General features: G+C 51.4%; 1 protein-coding gene across 1 annotated transcript in view; it reads right to left on the bottom strand.

Annotated features, from left to right (window-relative positions):
• Positions 1-14,787, bottom strand: part of GRK5 (G protein-coupled receptor kinase 5) — a 106,826-nt gene that overhangs the window by 48,416 nt on the left and 43,623 nt on the right. Inside the window, exon 2 of the mRNA XM_080822316.1 lies at positions 10,529-10,641. The gene's annotated coding sequence lies outside the window, so the exon portion shown is untranslated. The remainder of the gene's footprint in view (positions 1-10,528; positions 10,642-14,787) is intronic.

The following is a 14,787-nucleotide window of genomic DNA, read 5'->3' on the forward strand; positions in this document are numbered from 1 at the left end:
TTATTTTCTTTGACCTCAAGAGGGGCTCCTTCACTCACATCTGACGTATTTGCCAAGAGGATAAAAGGCCTCAAGTTAGCAAGAAGCCTGGGTAAGCCTGCCTTTCTCATTTAGACAAGAGAACTAATTGCAAATTGTTTATAACCATTTCAAAATCCACCACCCAAGGATTTGTCAACCTCGGTCCAAAAGTATAGCTATTTCAAAAGAGAGAGGAAATGACATCAACACAGACTGAAACACCGTGGAGGTAGGTGCCCGGCCCTCCAGACCCAGTTCACGGCAACCCCACAACCCAGTGTCTAGGGTCCAATCTCCCCAAGGCCAGTCCAGAAGCCCCTCCAGGAAGGAAGCCGAGGCAGCGCGTGGAGCACCCACGGCTGCAGTCAGGCACATTTCCATCCAACAGCAGTGAGTTTTTCCTGTGTTACCATTTCTCTTCTAATAGAGAATCAAGACTCAGTGATATTTCTCCAAAGAAAAATGTTAACACTTCAGTCATTTGGATCACAGGGCTATGGGATAGTAATTCTGGAAAGAATCCAACCCCCTCAACTCACATAGCTGGACACCAAGGCTCAGAGAAGCCAAAACTGGGCCCAATATTGCACAGCTGGTGGCGGCAGAGCCAGGAGAGGAGCACAAGCCTCCTGACTTCCGCGGGCCACCTGCCTCAGTGTGTCACCTGCCTCAGTGTGTCGCCTGCCTCAGTGTGTCGCCCGCCTCAGTGCCTCCACACCACTAAGACTAGCCTTGTGGGGCTGATCGTTTCTCGCTGAATTGATTTGATTGATGATTTCCTGAGACTATTTAAGGGGAGAAGGTGGCTCTTTCCCCTTGAGTTTTTCCTGTTATTTTTTCCCCGATGCTCCCCAACAATCCCCCCAAACTAACACACACGTGTGCACACCCGACACAGTATGGAGGTTATAGCCTCACCCTCAAGGTAGGTATTATTCCCAATTAACAGATAAAGAAACTGAGGCTCCGAGAGCACAAATAACCAGTTCAAATGCAGTCAAGCGAGCACGTGAGAGGGCTGGAAGCTATGTCTCCAGAGGGGCTCAGACTTCTACAGCACGACTGACCACTCTTTTTCTAGGGTGAGGAGAGAAGCACCTAGTGTCCTGCCACTCTGGAAACCCGCCTAGTGGTCTGGCACCATGGGAATCTACCCAGACTGCTTTGCAGGACCCAGGCCCCGGGCAAATGGCCGACCACCTTTCGGGGTAACTCGATCCCATGCAGAACCCTGGATTTGCACTGTCCCAAAATACATCTGTGAAGGCGGCTCTATTTAACCAAATGGAGGCTTGAAGCTCATTAATCAGCCTCAATAACCAGCTGAAAATATTATTGCTCTGGGTACTAAAACCCACGTTAAAAAAATAACATCACTTTCAGGTCAGCTGCCTCCCAGCAGAGGCCCGGCTGGGCGGCTGGGCGCCACGGTTCCACAGGGAGGCAGCCGGGAGCACGCGGGGACAGGCATCCCCAGCCCAGGATCAAAAGGCCTTTCTTTGAGAGTCCATGTCAGGTCACCACCACTTGAAGAGCATTTGTGTTGGGAGGCAGAAAACCAACAGAAGGCTTCCAGCTGGGCTTTCCACACTGATTAAGTCACCTGGAGTGACAGGCCATGTCTCCACAGTGACCCCCGAGAGGCCTCCTATGGAGAGAAGGTACCACGGTGGTTCAGCTGGGTGGGCAGAGCTCAGGCAGATCGCGCCACCCGAGGCGGGGGACCACCCGGGAACCCACTGCTAGGGGAATACCCCTGCTCAGGTAGTGGGCAAAAGCTGCTGAAATCAGCTGCGACCAGAGAACATAAGCAGCAAATAAGAGGTTGGGCCAATAGCCCAGAATTTTACAATTAGCGTTGGCTTGGGAAATGGCAGCCAGACAAAGACTTCAATGGAAAGAGAGAAAACCACATGCAAGGAATGCCCCCACGGCCTCCATCAGTAAGGGACTTCTCTCCAACCAGAGATGGTGCTAGGTCTTATCCTCTTCCCCCAACAGAGGGGACATGTGCCGTCCTCTCTACTTTAAGGCCCATTTGAAACCTGGGAGCTCAGCCCTAACAGCCAGAGCACCAAAGGCCACCTATGCTAATCCACTCAGAGGATCCCTCTCCTCCCCAGATATGTCCAAGGCGCTCGTTTCATGAGCCTCTCCTCGGACTGTGATTTACGCCAAATGCAGAAATGGCCTTTGGGGATGAGATGCTGTTATCACACAAAGAGCAAAACGCTACATTGAGTTTAAGGCAAAAAGAATTATTTCTAGACCTCTGCCTGTCAAAGAGTATAAACATCGATGTACATCCTAGTTTATAAACCTAATATTTCACCCTCTTGGTCTGCTCTAATTGCATCATCAATCTCAGAAAATGCCGGTGAAAATATGTCCTCTCTATTAAAACACACTTCCCTCCGATGATTTTTAAAAACACGAAGACCACAGCCAGGGAAAGGGGACCTGCCACGTTTTCAAAGCAGCCGGCCCCCATTTGCAGAGCAGAGTCACAGCCGGATTCCTCTCGGCCTCTGACTCACTCCAGATGCCACCTCCTCCTCCTGGGAGACCTTCTCCGGCCCTGACAAGAAGATGAAGTCAGAGATGCTATGAGGTCTTGCCACCTCCGGCTTCTGTAATTACCGAATGTGGTCAGCTTTTCCGAAGTCCTCACGGCAGGGACAAGTGACGCGCTTGGCTGGCAGTGCTGCTCAGCACGGCCCTTTCTGGAGAAACACCCAGCTCCACCCACACCGGCCTCGGCGCCTTGCCTGCGCTGCCCCTATGGGCTGGAGGTCTCTGTCTGCCCCTCTGGAGTCACTCTCTACCCGGGTGTGGGGCAGGCGAGAATCAGGACGGGCAATTACTCCCTGCCACCTGGGCATCATGGTTCCCTGCCCCCTCTTCTGAAGACCCAGCTCGCGTACGCTGACCTGCGTCAGTCCCTCCCCTTGTCCCTGCGGACTCGAAGGCAGCAAAGGCTCCCACTTACTGCGTCAGTGCTACTGACTTCCCCATCCTGCTAAGCACTCCATCAACAGCCCGGCACTCGCTCGTGGACAGGCTGTCCATCTCCTGTCAGGACCCTGACTGAGCAATCCTTCGGATGGCTGGGCCCAGACCTTGCCCCTTCTCTGCTCCCCAGCTAGAATGAAGCAGCACTGCAGGGGGGCGCACCCCCAGGAGTCCCGGGATCGGGTGGGTCTAGTCGGCCCCAAACCTTGTATCTCCCTTGGCAGAGTATTCTCTAGCTGCCATGAAGCGCCTGCATCAGGAACAGAGTCACTGGCCCCCCTCGGGTCAACAGATGGGATGGGACCAGAGAAAGAAGAGAGGGAGGAGCTGACCCCTGGCCATGTTGGAGTACAGCCTGAGAGTGGGAGGAGGGACTCCAGGGGGACCCCAGACCACACTGACAGCACCACAGACACCAGCTTGTGCAACATAGCCTGGCTGGGGCAAAGGCTTAAAAGAAGGCAGGAGGAAAGGGGTGTCACACTTTTCCCTTGGGGGAGGTGACAAATCCACCAGCAGCTGTCAGAGTCCCTTGCAGAGGGGTCGTGCTATCCCCTCTTGCCTGCCCCATCATACTCTCCCAAGAGCCTCAGCCCTGAGTGGCTCTTCCTTACCCTCTCCAACACCCCTAAACCCCCTAGCTCCTTCTCCTCCTCCCCCAGCCCCAGAATTACTTCTCTGCCTTCACTCTCCAACAAGGCTCATAGGGCTGCCGTGGACAGGCCTTTGACTCTCCCTGTTAGCCTTTTAGCTCTAAGTGAAAAGAATCCCATTCTAGCCTAGTTCAGGCAAAACCCGTTATCTCTTAGCTCTTAGAATTCAAGGATGGACTGAACAACCAAACTGCGGGAGAAATGAAACGCAGCCAGGCCCCAATTATCAGGAACCAGCAACAGGAGCACTTCTGGAACCCACTTCGTTCGTGTGTGTGTGTGTGTGTGCGCGTGCGTGTGTGCGTGTGTGCGTGTGCGTGCAGGCGCATACACGTGCCTCGCTCTCTCTCAGCGCTGACTGGCTTGCTCTGGTGGCACATGGTAGTCAGCAGTTCCCAGGCTTTTTATGTTAAGCATTCTCTACCAGAGAAGGACCTCCACTCAAGTTTATACATCCCAGAGAAAGAGATCACTGGCCTACATTGGCTCACAGGCTCATCCCTACTCCACTTGACCGTAAATGGGGGCAGGGGCGTGGTTACACCCATTAGGACCACGGCAGCTCCTGGGACAGCCATGCTGTTCAGGACTATGGGTTGGGTACCCAGGAGACTGGACAACCCCACAGAGGTATACCAGATGGACCCACTGTATAAGTGGTACTTCTTCAAGATGACCCTGTTCCCAGGGTTGGGCTTTATCAACTGTTCTGAGGGTCTCCATGTCCATCTGAAGAGTGATTACTCCCCTTACCCCCCCTCCCTCTTTGGGGAGAGCACAGAAGTGACAGAAAGACAAGACAACTACTGGGTATGACTCATCAATAAGAGAAGTAGAATCCTTGACTCCTCTGGTGAGGCCCGGCAAATCGTTTCATTTTACAAATAATTTCAGGATAAGCGGGCATATTTAATGCTAAGTGATAGCCCACTGATTTCAAGTAATTTCCTACAGTTCTAGGCTAATGAATGGCTTGAAGTGCCTTTTAGCATTTCCTGATATAAGACTTCATTTGTTGTATCCCCCTATCTAGAGCTGCCAGTCTCCAAGATGGGGACTCTAACAATCCTTACCTCCTGCTACTCATGCTCTGGAGAAGTCTCTTTCATACTGAAAAGAGCTAACGTGTATAAACATCAAAATATTGAGGACAGGACAGTATGGAACCTCTCAGGCTAGGTCATAACAGACACTGCAGCTTCTAGCATGCTCTCTGGAATCACCGCTATGGGGAAAGCCAGCCATGGGACAAGGGCACTCAAGCAGTCCCGTGGGGAGGTTCACATGGAAAACAACTTGGATCTCCAACCAACAACCACCACTCACATGCCAGCCAAGCACACACACTTGGAAACATATCAAGCCTTGAACGACTGCAGCCCCAGCCAACATCTCAGTAGAACCATTTGAGAACCTTTTGAGAAAAACCAGTAGCATCTTGGTAAACCATCCTGAAATTTTTGACCCACAAAAGCCACGAGATAGGAGTTTCTTGTTGGTTCAAGTTGCTCCGTTTTGAAGTAATTTCTTATACAGCAATAGGTAACGAAAGCTTACATATGTGAACTCATAGCTAGTATCGCTTACTTTATTAAAAGCTCTCTTTGTTTATTCATTTCTCAATCCTTCATTTAATCAGAAAGCAATCCATGAGGGCAAGAACTTCCTTCTCCTCTTCAGCGTATAGTCTCCAACTGCTAGAACAGAGGATGATACACTACAGACATCCAGGAAATAAGTGCTAAACAGCCGACTGGGTATGTGCCACATCTCCCCAACCCCAAAGAGAAGGGACCTGAAAACTTTCAGTCATGCCGCCCAAGTGACCAGACAGGAGGGTTCTAAATGAGCTGGCATGCCACCAAGGCTCCCAGAAAACAGGGGAGAGAAGAAGTACATCAATCTCGACGAAGTCTGTGGAAAGACCCTACTGGGCTGTGGAGGTTGACACTGGAGCCCCTTCTGGTCCCAACCAGGTGGGCAAATCCTCTTTGAGGTCAAATCAAGTCACGGCTTTGACTTTGGTCTCTGACCCCGTTTCTCTGTGAGAAGGGCAATGAGGGAGTCCTTCTCAGGCTCCCAAGAGGCCCTTGACAACTAAGACTGAGGGGTGCGTTACCCCTGCAGCCTGCTGAACGACACGCGGCAGTTCCGCTGCCCTTCCGTCACCCGGTCCCCGCTTTAAAGCAATTTTTTTTTTTTAGATTTTTTTTTAAATTTATTTATTCGACAGACAGAGATCACAAGTAGGCAGAGAGGCATAGAAAGAGAGAGAGAGAGGGGGAGGCAGGCTCCCCGCTGAGCAGAGAGCCCGATGCGGGGCTCGATCCCAGGACCCTGGGATCATGACCTGAGCCGAAGGCAGAGGCTTTAACCCACTGAGCCACCCAGGCGCCCCCCGGTCCCCGCTTTAAAACAGCCATGGGTCTCCTGCTTGACTCGAGAAACTCAAACATTGGGACTGTGCGGGTCAGCAGCGTTTCCTGGGGACTATGTCAGAGCCTGACGAGGACGGGTTATTTTTAATAAACCCCACTTGGGAGAAATTCAACATAGAGGTGGGAACGGTGTGGATGGTGCCGGCTGAGCCAAGGAGCACCGGGGCGGCACGCAGCCTCCTCGGAGGTCCAGTCAGGGTGGAAGGAAAAAACCCATTTCAGGCGAGGGCTGCGCCAGCCCTGGAAAACTCAATAAAGCCTTCCTGCGTAAAAGAGGTGTTCCAAAGCCTGGTCATTTGACGTCAAGATGGGTGATGAAAAGGCCCTGCTAGTTCCCAGAGATGCAGACAAAATGCGAGGGGCGGGGCCGGCCTCTCTGAGTGGCGACGGCGTTAAAGCGAATGTAAAGAACATTTGCCGCATCAACACAGGGAGCCAGACTCACATTTCCTTTCCAGAAAAAGAGCTCTTGGTACCGGCCCAGCAAAAGGGAACGTCTGCACGACTAGAATGAAAATGGGCATCCATTGGGTTTTTTTTTTCTTCTTCTCAAACTGACTATAAGCGTCTAACAAGACACGTGGCTGGAAAATTCCACTGGCTCCTGGGTTTAGCCTTGCCCTGCTCTGCCTCATCAACTCTCTAGACGAGTCTCAAAGCTGGCAATGCCTCATCTTTTCCAAATGGGGAGCAGCCTTGGTCCGCAGCTCGGTCTTTGGTCCTCACCTCTCCTTCCACATTCATCTTCTGGGTCAGCTCACCCAGCCCATGGCCCTAAATACCAGCTCTATGTTGACGACTCTCAATCTTCCACCTCTAGCCCAGACCTTTCTTGCAGATACCAACGTGAACATCTCCCCTCAGTCATCTCTGCTTGGATGTCCGAGAGACCCTCCGGCTGAGCGTGCCTAAAATGGAGCTCCTGGTCTTCTCCCAAACACGCCTCCCACAGCCTTTCCCTTACGCCGTCCTTCCATCTGTTCAGGTCAACGCTTTGAAGTCATCCTTAACTCTTCTGTCTCACCCACAATGCATCCAAAAATACTGTTCACTCGGCCTCCAAAACATGCCCCAAATTCATCCACTCTCACCACTGCCAAATGCTTCCACGCGGGCTTGAGCAACCATCGGCCCTCGCCTGGACTGCTACAGTAGCCTCCTATCAGAGCTCCTGGGCCCTCCCTTTCCCCTCCAATACAGGAGCCAGAGGGATCCCTAAGAATCCTGTCAGACCACGCCACTGCTCTGTTCGAAGCCCTCCACGGGCTCCCCGTTTCACTCAAAGTCAAAGTTCTTTAATGGCACAAGGTCTGCTGGGCCTGTAGGCCTTTGCGCTGGCTGTTCCCCTGCTTGCCTCGCCCTTCCACCACATACTCCCCTGGCGGACTCTCACAGAGGGGTTCAGCACCCACCCAGAGCCAGCATTGCTCCTTTGGTCTGTCTGTGGAGGCTGCATGCCTGACTAATAACACCATTCTGCCAGCACAGCCCAGTAATGAGGTTCAGGTGCAGTTTGGAGCCAGCACCTAGAGCAGAGGGCGCAACAGGGTGGGGCGGCCGGGGAAGGCTTCTGAGAGCAGCATATGACAGAAGGAGGAACAAGCAGGCATTCTCCTGAGGGGTACGTGGGGGCATTTCAGAAATCAGGAGTGAGGAAGCCAGGGCCGAGAGGCTTCAACCTCGGTGGTGGCAAGTCCAAAAATGCAGGGCTCAAGAAAGACCCAGGTGAAGGTCAAGGATGAATAGTGCAGATGGGGGCCTGGCCGTGGAAGGCCTGGTATTCAGCCTCAGAACGTGGGACTCTATCCTAGAGGTCAATGTTTCCCAACCCTGGATACACAGTACAGCCAAGGGCAACTTGAAAAATGCTGATGTCTATTAGAAATCAAGCCCAATCCATGGGTAATGAGCAAACTGTGGTCTCCAAGTACCACTTCCCAGTAGAGGAACCAGGGCTCCTTGGAGATACAGAGGACTCTAAATCTAGGGCAGGAAAGATACAAGATGAGCTGTAACATCGCATCCTACGGGATAGCAAACAGCTGCCCACGACTACTGCGTCCTCTCAAGGGCTGAGAATCCAACCTGGTGGCCAACAATGAGATCCCAGAGCATCAATAAGGATAATGACCACCACATGCCGAAACGCATCCATGTGTAAATCCACGCCTTTAAAACAAATTGGTTACTACTACTGGAAGGTGCCAGTGAACCGATCTGGTACTTAGAAAACATAAATACAGGGAAAGAATGAAGCAACTCCTCCATGAACTTTACCACCGGGTAACCAAATAGTAATCAAAAGGAAGTGCCCCAGTTAGCAAATGAAAAAGGAGTGACAAAATGAGAATGTCGCCACGCTGCAACCCCTACTTAATCAACACATTTGGGCACCGCCTAAATCAGCCGCCATCTCTGACAGAAAGAAAGATAAGCAGGGAGTAATGTCCCCTGATGGAAGAACAAGAAACCACTTACGAAGTCACCCTGCCCCTGCCAAAAAACAATGACAACAACAAAAAAACCCAACTGAAACTGAATCTGGTCAAGTTTCTTGATTCAATCAGCAATTTGCAAGCAATTCAGAGAAACCCATTACATGACACGTGGGATGGCAGAGCAAATTCACACTATGGGACACTTTTATGGATGAACAAGGAGAGATGGTTCTAACCTGTTAAAACACGCATTTACAAAAAGTAGGAGCAAGCTGGACATTTAAACACTAATATTTGATGATAATAATTACTTTTCTTAGAGCTGCACAAAGGGTATTGTGGTGATTTTTTGTGTGAGAAAGAGCCCTTATCGTTCAGGAATACTCAAAGGAAATGCTCGCAGATGAAATCCTATGTGTGAGTTCTGCTACGAAACGCTACAGGCGGGCAGGACCTGGCGAAACAAGACTGGCCATGAGTTCATAATGGTTCAAGTGGGGTGAGGGGTGCATATATTGCTCTCTGACTTTACTTTTTACCGTTTGAAATTACGAGAAGTTATGAAACTACTAGACCCCCCCCCCCATCCCCTCTGAGATTCAGATTAATGAGTCTGGGCTTCAGCTCAGGCACTGGTAATTATTAAGGCTCCCCAGGTGTTTCTATTACTCAGCCAAGGTTGAAAACTCTTGCAGTCACTATGTGAGACATGCTGAGAGCCTCCACCAAAACCAAGACAGAGGCAATGGAGGGAACTGGTCTGCGAGGGGTCAAGGAATCAAGCATATAGTCCTGGATTAGATGGGGGAAGAGATGATGAAGAGGAAGGGGTCAAGGACATTCCAAAGTTTTCAGGCTTAGGTGACTACAGGTGCTGGTCACTGGATTCAGGCACATGTCAGGCCTAGTAGGTTTGGGGATCGAGGGGAAGGTGACTTCTGGGAGAGCCACTCAGTGGGCAGTTTGGTTTGTAAATCTAGAGATTCACACTGAGACCCTGAAGCATACACAGAATCCTTGGCACCACAGGACTACCCCCTAAACCTAGACGGAGGTTCGGATGGCTACAGCCAAGAGTGGCATCAGGGCCTCTAGGAAACAGCAGCATCTTGGTCCTCTGCCCTGGGAAGGAACTCCTGGAAATACCCCATTCCTTTCATGGCTGGTTTCCATTCCTTGCCCTCCCACCCACCGTCCACCTTCCCTGGATAGACACCCAGAAGGCAGTCTGCCAGGCTGAGGTGCCCTGCCTTCCTGCACAAGTGCTGAGGAATTCCTGCATAGTCCTACGTCCTGTCCTAACAGCCCATGCAGACGAGGCACCGTTTGTTTAACAAATCAATGACTGGTAAATCTGAAGGAAGTCTCCATTCGGCGTCAATCACGTCCATACATGCCAGCAGCTGCTGGAGCCAGCAACTGTCAGATTGGCTTTCAATGGCCAACACATGTTCATTACACAAACGTTTACTTAAAGCCTGTATGTGCCATGCTCTGTGCTACGCAGGGGTGAAGGGGAAGCCCAGGGTCCTGGCCTCAGGGAACTTACATTCTAGTGGAAAAGTAGACAGTAAATAAGCACACAAACATAAGCTTCGGAATTTTAGAAAATGGGTTTTCAGCTGGAAGAAGGGACCAAGGAATCCGACTGTTACCTTGGGGTGTTACCCAACTTCCCCAGGCGCCACCTTGCATACTAGCCCAGGCTCCCAGAATCAGAAAAATGACAGTGCTTCCCTTTAAAGCAGCAGTAACTGAAGCCCAGAGAGGGAGGTGACCTCTCCATAGTCACTCAGCGGGTGCAGACTTGCAGACAAGTCAGCATTCTCAAAGTCTGCACTGGAAATTTCTTGAGCAACAACTTCATTCTTCACCCTTCTAAATGATGTGGTCTATTTTTTCCTCTGGACAAAAACAATCACCGATCACAGAGGACCAAAGGGCCTCCCCAGGAGCAGGGACTTACCACTGAGTCCAGGAACTGAATGTAACACTCCAGCCCAGGTCTGGTTTCGCAGAACTGCCGGAAAAGCAGTCTCCCAATTGGCTGCTTGTCACATAAACTGCAGTAATCTCTGTCTGGAAACAAGAAAAGAAGAATGTGGTGAGATGCAGGCGAGAGGCAGGCAGGGCCGTCCAGACAACCCACACCTGGTTCCAGAGCCCCAGAGGGATGGAGCAAGACGATTGGCAAACTCTCAGGACCCCTCATTTCTCTCCAAGCTGTGCAGACTCAGAGGGGACAAGGACATTTTAGAGGATGGCACCAGTGACACCCCAACCTCTAGTCTTAGCCCACTCCCCATCTCCGATGCCCTGATTCCTGTATGTCAGATGCCAGCAGTTCCGCCGACAGTGACGCCACCCCCTGGATAGCTGATCACCATGTCACACTGCCCACTTAGTGACTGGATAAGGGTGGCAGGCACGTAATCCAAACCAGTTCCAACTGGAGTGGACCACACTCTGTGCTTGGACACACAGCAGAAATGCTCTCTCTTCCTCTGAGGGCTAGGGTGGCCGGGTGTGAGACCAAGGTCAGCTGCAGTGCCCTTGATACTGCAAGGGAAGCTGCCATGATGACGAGGCTCACACACACAGGGGGTCAGGGCTGGGAAAATGACGAAAAGTAAAGTTGGTGTCCTCGCAGTGTCACGAATTTCTGATCAAACCGTGCCTGCAGCTCAAACCACATCTGAAAAGTTTATTTATGAGCTTTGTTTAGGGCAGTTTGAAAAGATTTAAAAATTACTTGTAATTCAAAGCACTTCAAATTATGAAAACCCTGCATTTTCCAGCTGAGCAGCTAGAGGCATGGAAACAAGAAGTGACCAGCCCTCAGCCACACAGCAGCCAAGAGAGCTCCAAAGAGGAAATGCAGCGTGAGACTGCAAGCCTGGAGGCCTGGAGACCAGGTGCTGGCCAATGACTTGCTATGTGACTTCAGGCACTCACTTGCTCTCTCTGGGCCTCAGTCTTCCTCTGGACAATAAAGGTGCCTGTTGGAGGTAAGATGGGGGGTGGGGGGTGCTGCAAGTGGTACCTTCTGGCTCTTCCTGCGATGATGCTAAAGCCTCTGCAGGAGGTTTCTCTGGCCAGAAAGATGCTCAATGGACTGACTGAGTCATGTTACTTCGGACCCTCTCCAGCACTCATTGCTGGACCTTTGATTGTGTAGCTGCACTAGGAACAGTCAGCTGTCCTCGTGGGCAAACCAGGAAGAGGGTAAGTTAGACCTCAGGAGAGCCACCCCAACGAAAGGAACGACGATATCCTCGCCCCGTGCAGAGGAGGAACAAGGACAATCATCCCCGGAGAGGGGATTTCTCTGAAGACAAGGAACACAACAAGGAGATAGGACCACAACCATCATGTCCACTCACTTTCACACCCAAAGAGTTTATCCACAGCAGGTAAAGCTGTGACTTGTAGGGAGGGTGGTGGCTGTGAGCATGGGCTCTGGACCTAAATGCCTGGGTTCAAACGTCAGCCTCACCGTGCACCTGTGTTTCCTAAGGCATCTGACTTAACACCTACATCCCTCAGTCTCCTCATCTGTAAGCTGGGGACACTAATCATACCCACCTTCTAGGACTATCCTGAGTATTAAATAAGACAATGCATAGAAAAGACTCAGAACAGAACCTAACGTACAGAAAATGGTTACTAAACACCACGTGCTATCATGGAGTTGGTGGGTCTCTTGGTCTCCATCTCCATTCCTTCAAGGAAATCTCTGTTCCCCATGACCATAAAAATCCAGCCCTACTCTCTAAGGGCGACACACGATGGGCATGTGACCCAGTTCTAGCCAACCAGAGCCTTCATCTCCCAGCCATATGATAGGGTGAGGATGGCACATGATTCAGCCCTAGCCAATCAGAAGTCCCTATTTTTATCACAGTGATAGGTTCAGAAACAGACATGTGACTTGGCCCCCAGCCAATCAGAGCCCCCTTCTGTGTCGAGGCCGCCATGATAGGTTCAAGGCTCATGACCTGAGTGGGTCGGAGTCTTCTAGAAGTTAAAGGAGAGATGCCTGTTCTTCCCTGGGGTGCCGAAGTGTTAGGATCAGTCAGCCAAGTGCTGCCACAGCTGTCTTTCCCGCTAGGCAGTGAGAACGCACAGCGAACGAAACGGGAAGGCGAGGCTGAACGCAGGAGGAGGAAACCCGGCGCTGCGACATCGCAGGAGCCCCTGAAGCCCGCCTCAGCGAGGCCTGCCTGGTGCCGGCCCTTTCATTTCCCCGACAGAGTGGGGAGTCAGCTGCCTTGGGCTCGTGTCCACTGCAACTCGGACCGTAAGTGACGAGGCGTCCAGGCTGGAGAGATCTGCAGCCCGCTTCTCCTCTCATGGGTGAAGGGCTGAGGGCAGCCACTTTTTGTGGGGATTCACCAGTCCTGAGTACCATGTGTGTAAGGCGGCACCCGAACATCTCTCATCCTCTCCCGAACGGACACTTTGGTCAACACGGAGAGCCGCCTTCGGGTTCCCTTCTTGCTCCGCTCCCCCAGTGGTCTGGACTGTTGCCTCAACTCGGTGACCTTTCCCCCGCGCAGACCGTTCCCAGAGAGCCGTTCCAGCGGACCTTGAACCCACCTCAGCGGGGGCCAGAATCGGTGGGGGCGGCGGGGAATGGGCTGCAGTGCCAGCCCTCAGGGAGCTTGGATTCCGCTGGAAAGGGTAGAGTGTGTGGGTGAGCGGACAAGATCCCGAGTGACAGTAATAAAATGTCAAGTCAGATGAGTGTTATCGTCAGCCACAGCAGGGAATCTGGGAGGAGGGAGCCGAGAGGGTGACAGGTCTGTAGCCCGCACCTGTGAGCGTGATGCCTGGTCGTCAGAGCCTGCGTTCTCACTGCCTCCCACTCGGCCTGATTCCCGCCCCCCACCCAAGGTGAGGAAAACAAACTTCCTCACGCTTTCCCAATCAGCTGAACCTCCCCAGCACAAACACGGAATGGAAGTACATTACCCAGAGTCAACCTCCAGTTTTATTCAATTATGGCAGACAGACCCACTCGGCTTATGTGATGTGAGCAATGTGCCCCTCCCCATTTCCAAAAGCAATTAAGAGATTTCATGTACCATCTTGTGATTCCTTAAGGGTTCATCTGACAGGATTTTTTTCTCTCCATATGGCATTTGCTGTCAGTATGGAAACAAGGCCGTTATAAACTCACAGCACAGTAAACACCATGTGATTCCAACACAAGCTGTCAGCACCTCAGTTCCGCGCCTCTCCCAGCTGTACAGAGGATCCCAGGCAAGAAAGCCACTCACTGGAAGCCCAGAAAGAGATAAAAGACTCAGTAATCATCTCTTTGGATTCTTTTTTTTTCCGGGCTTATATAAAGATAAATGGGCCTATCTTCTGAGGAAGCATCATCACCGCCACCAACAAAATCAGAGTGCGACGTTTGCAGTTCCTTCAGAAATGAAGAACGAGGGCACAGAAGGGAGACTAGGAATTTGGAAGTTGATCAGTGTGATGAGAGGAGATGCACATTGCCATGTGCAAACCCAAGGTGTGGGTCGCTTCTACAAAGTGAGATGACACAAGTTGGAAGCTTGGGGACGTCTCTGATACATCTTCAGAGCGGACCCTTTCTTCTTGGTTTCTACAGAAGCCTTCCTATCGTTTAAATCCAGCTTGCAGGGCCCCACCCACATCCCTCTCTGAAGTGTGATCTGTTGGGTGTGGTGGGGAAGGGCCATCCCGGAAAGAAGGACAGAGCTTTGTCTCTGTCTCTGAATGTCTCTCTCTCTCAGGCCAGGAGAACCCTGGGATGTTATGCACACAGCCATGCATGCACTGCCCACACACACACACACACACACACTCCAGCTCTTCTAGAACATGAGAGCCCTGCTTTGGGCTACGTGCTTCATTGGCCCTTCCCTCCAAGCCAGAAAGAAGCTGTCGTTATATAAGTTATGAGGGGGAATCAGGCTCCTCTATCCCAAAGTATCCACCAGTCATGTAATTATTTTACTTTTCTGAGTCCATCATTTAACAAACTGTCTCCTGAGGTCTCCTGATTTTTGATATAAGAAGGTTTCTTCAACTTTAAGACTCTCTTCTTGAATTCAACACCTGGGGTGGGGCAGGTCTGTATGAGTGGGAGGAAGCACACCTTATATTTACTGGCAGGTTAATGATCCAGTAAGAGGCTTAGAGTTAACAGCTGGTGGTCAGTTAGGACCAAGAATGGGGTGTGGCCTT

The sequence above is a fragment of the Martes martes genome, assembly GCF_963455335.1.
Source record: "Martes martes genome assembly, chromosome: 14".
NCBI classification, from domain to species: Eukaryota; Metazoa; Chordata; class Mammalia; order Carnivora; family Mustelidae; genus Martes; species Martes martes.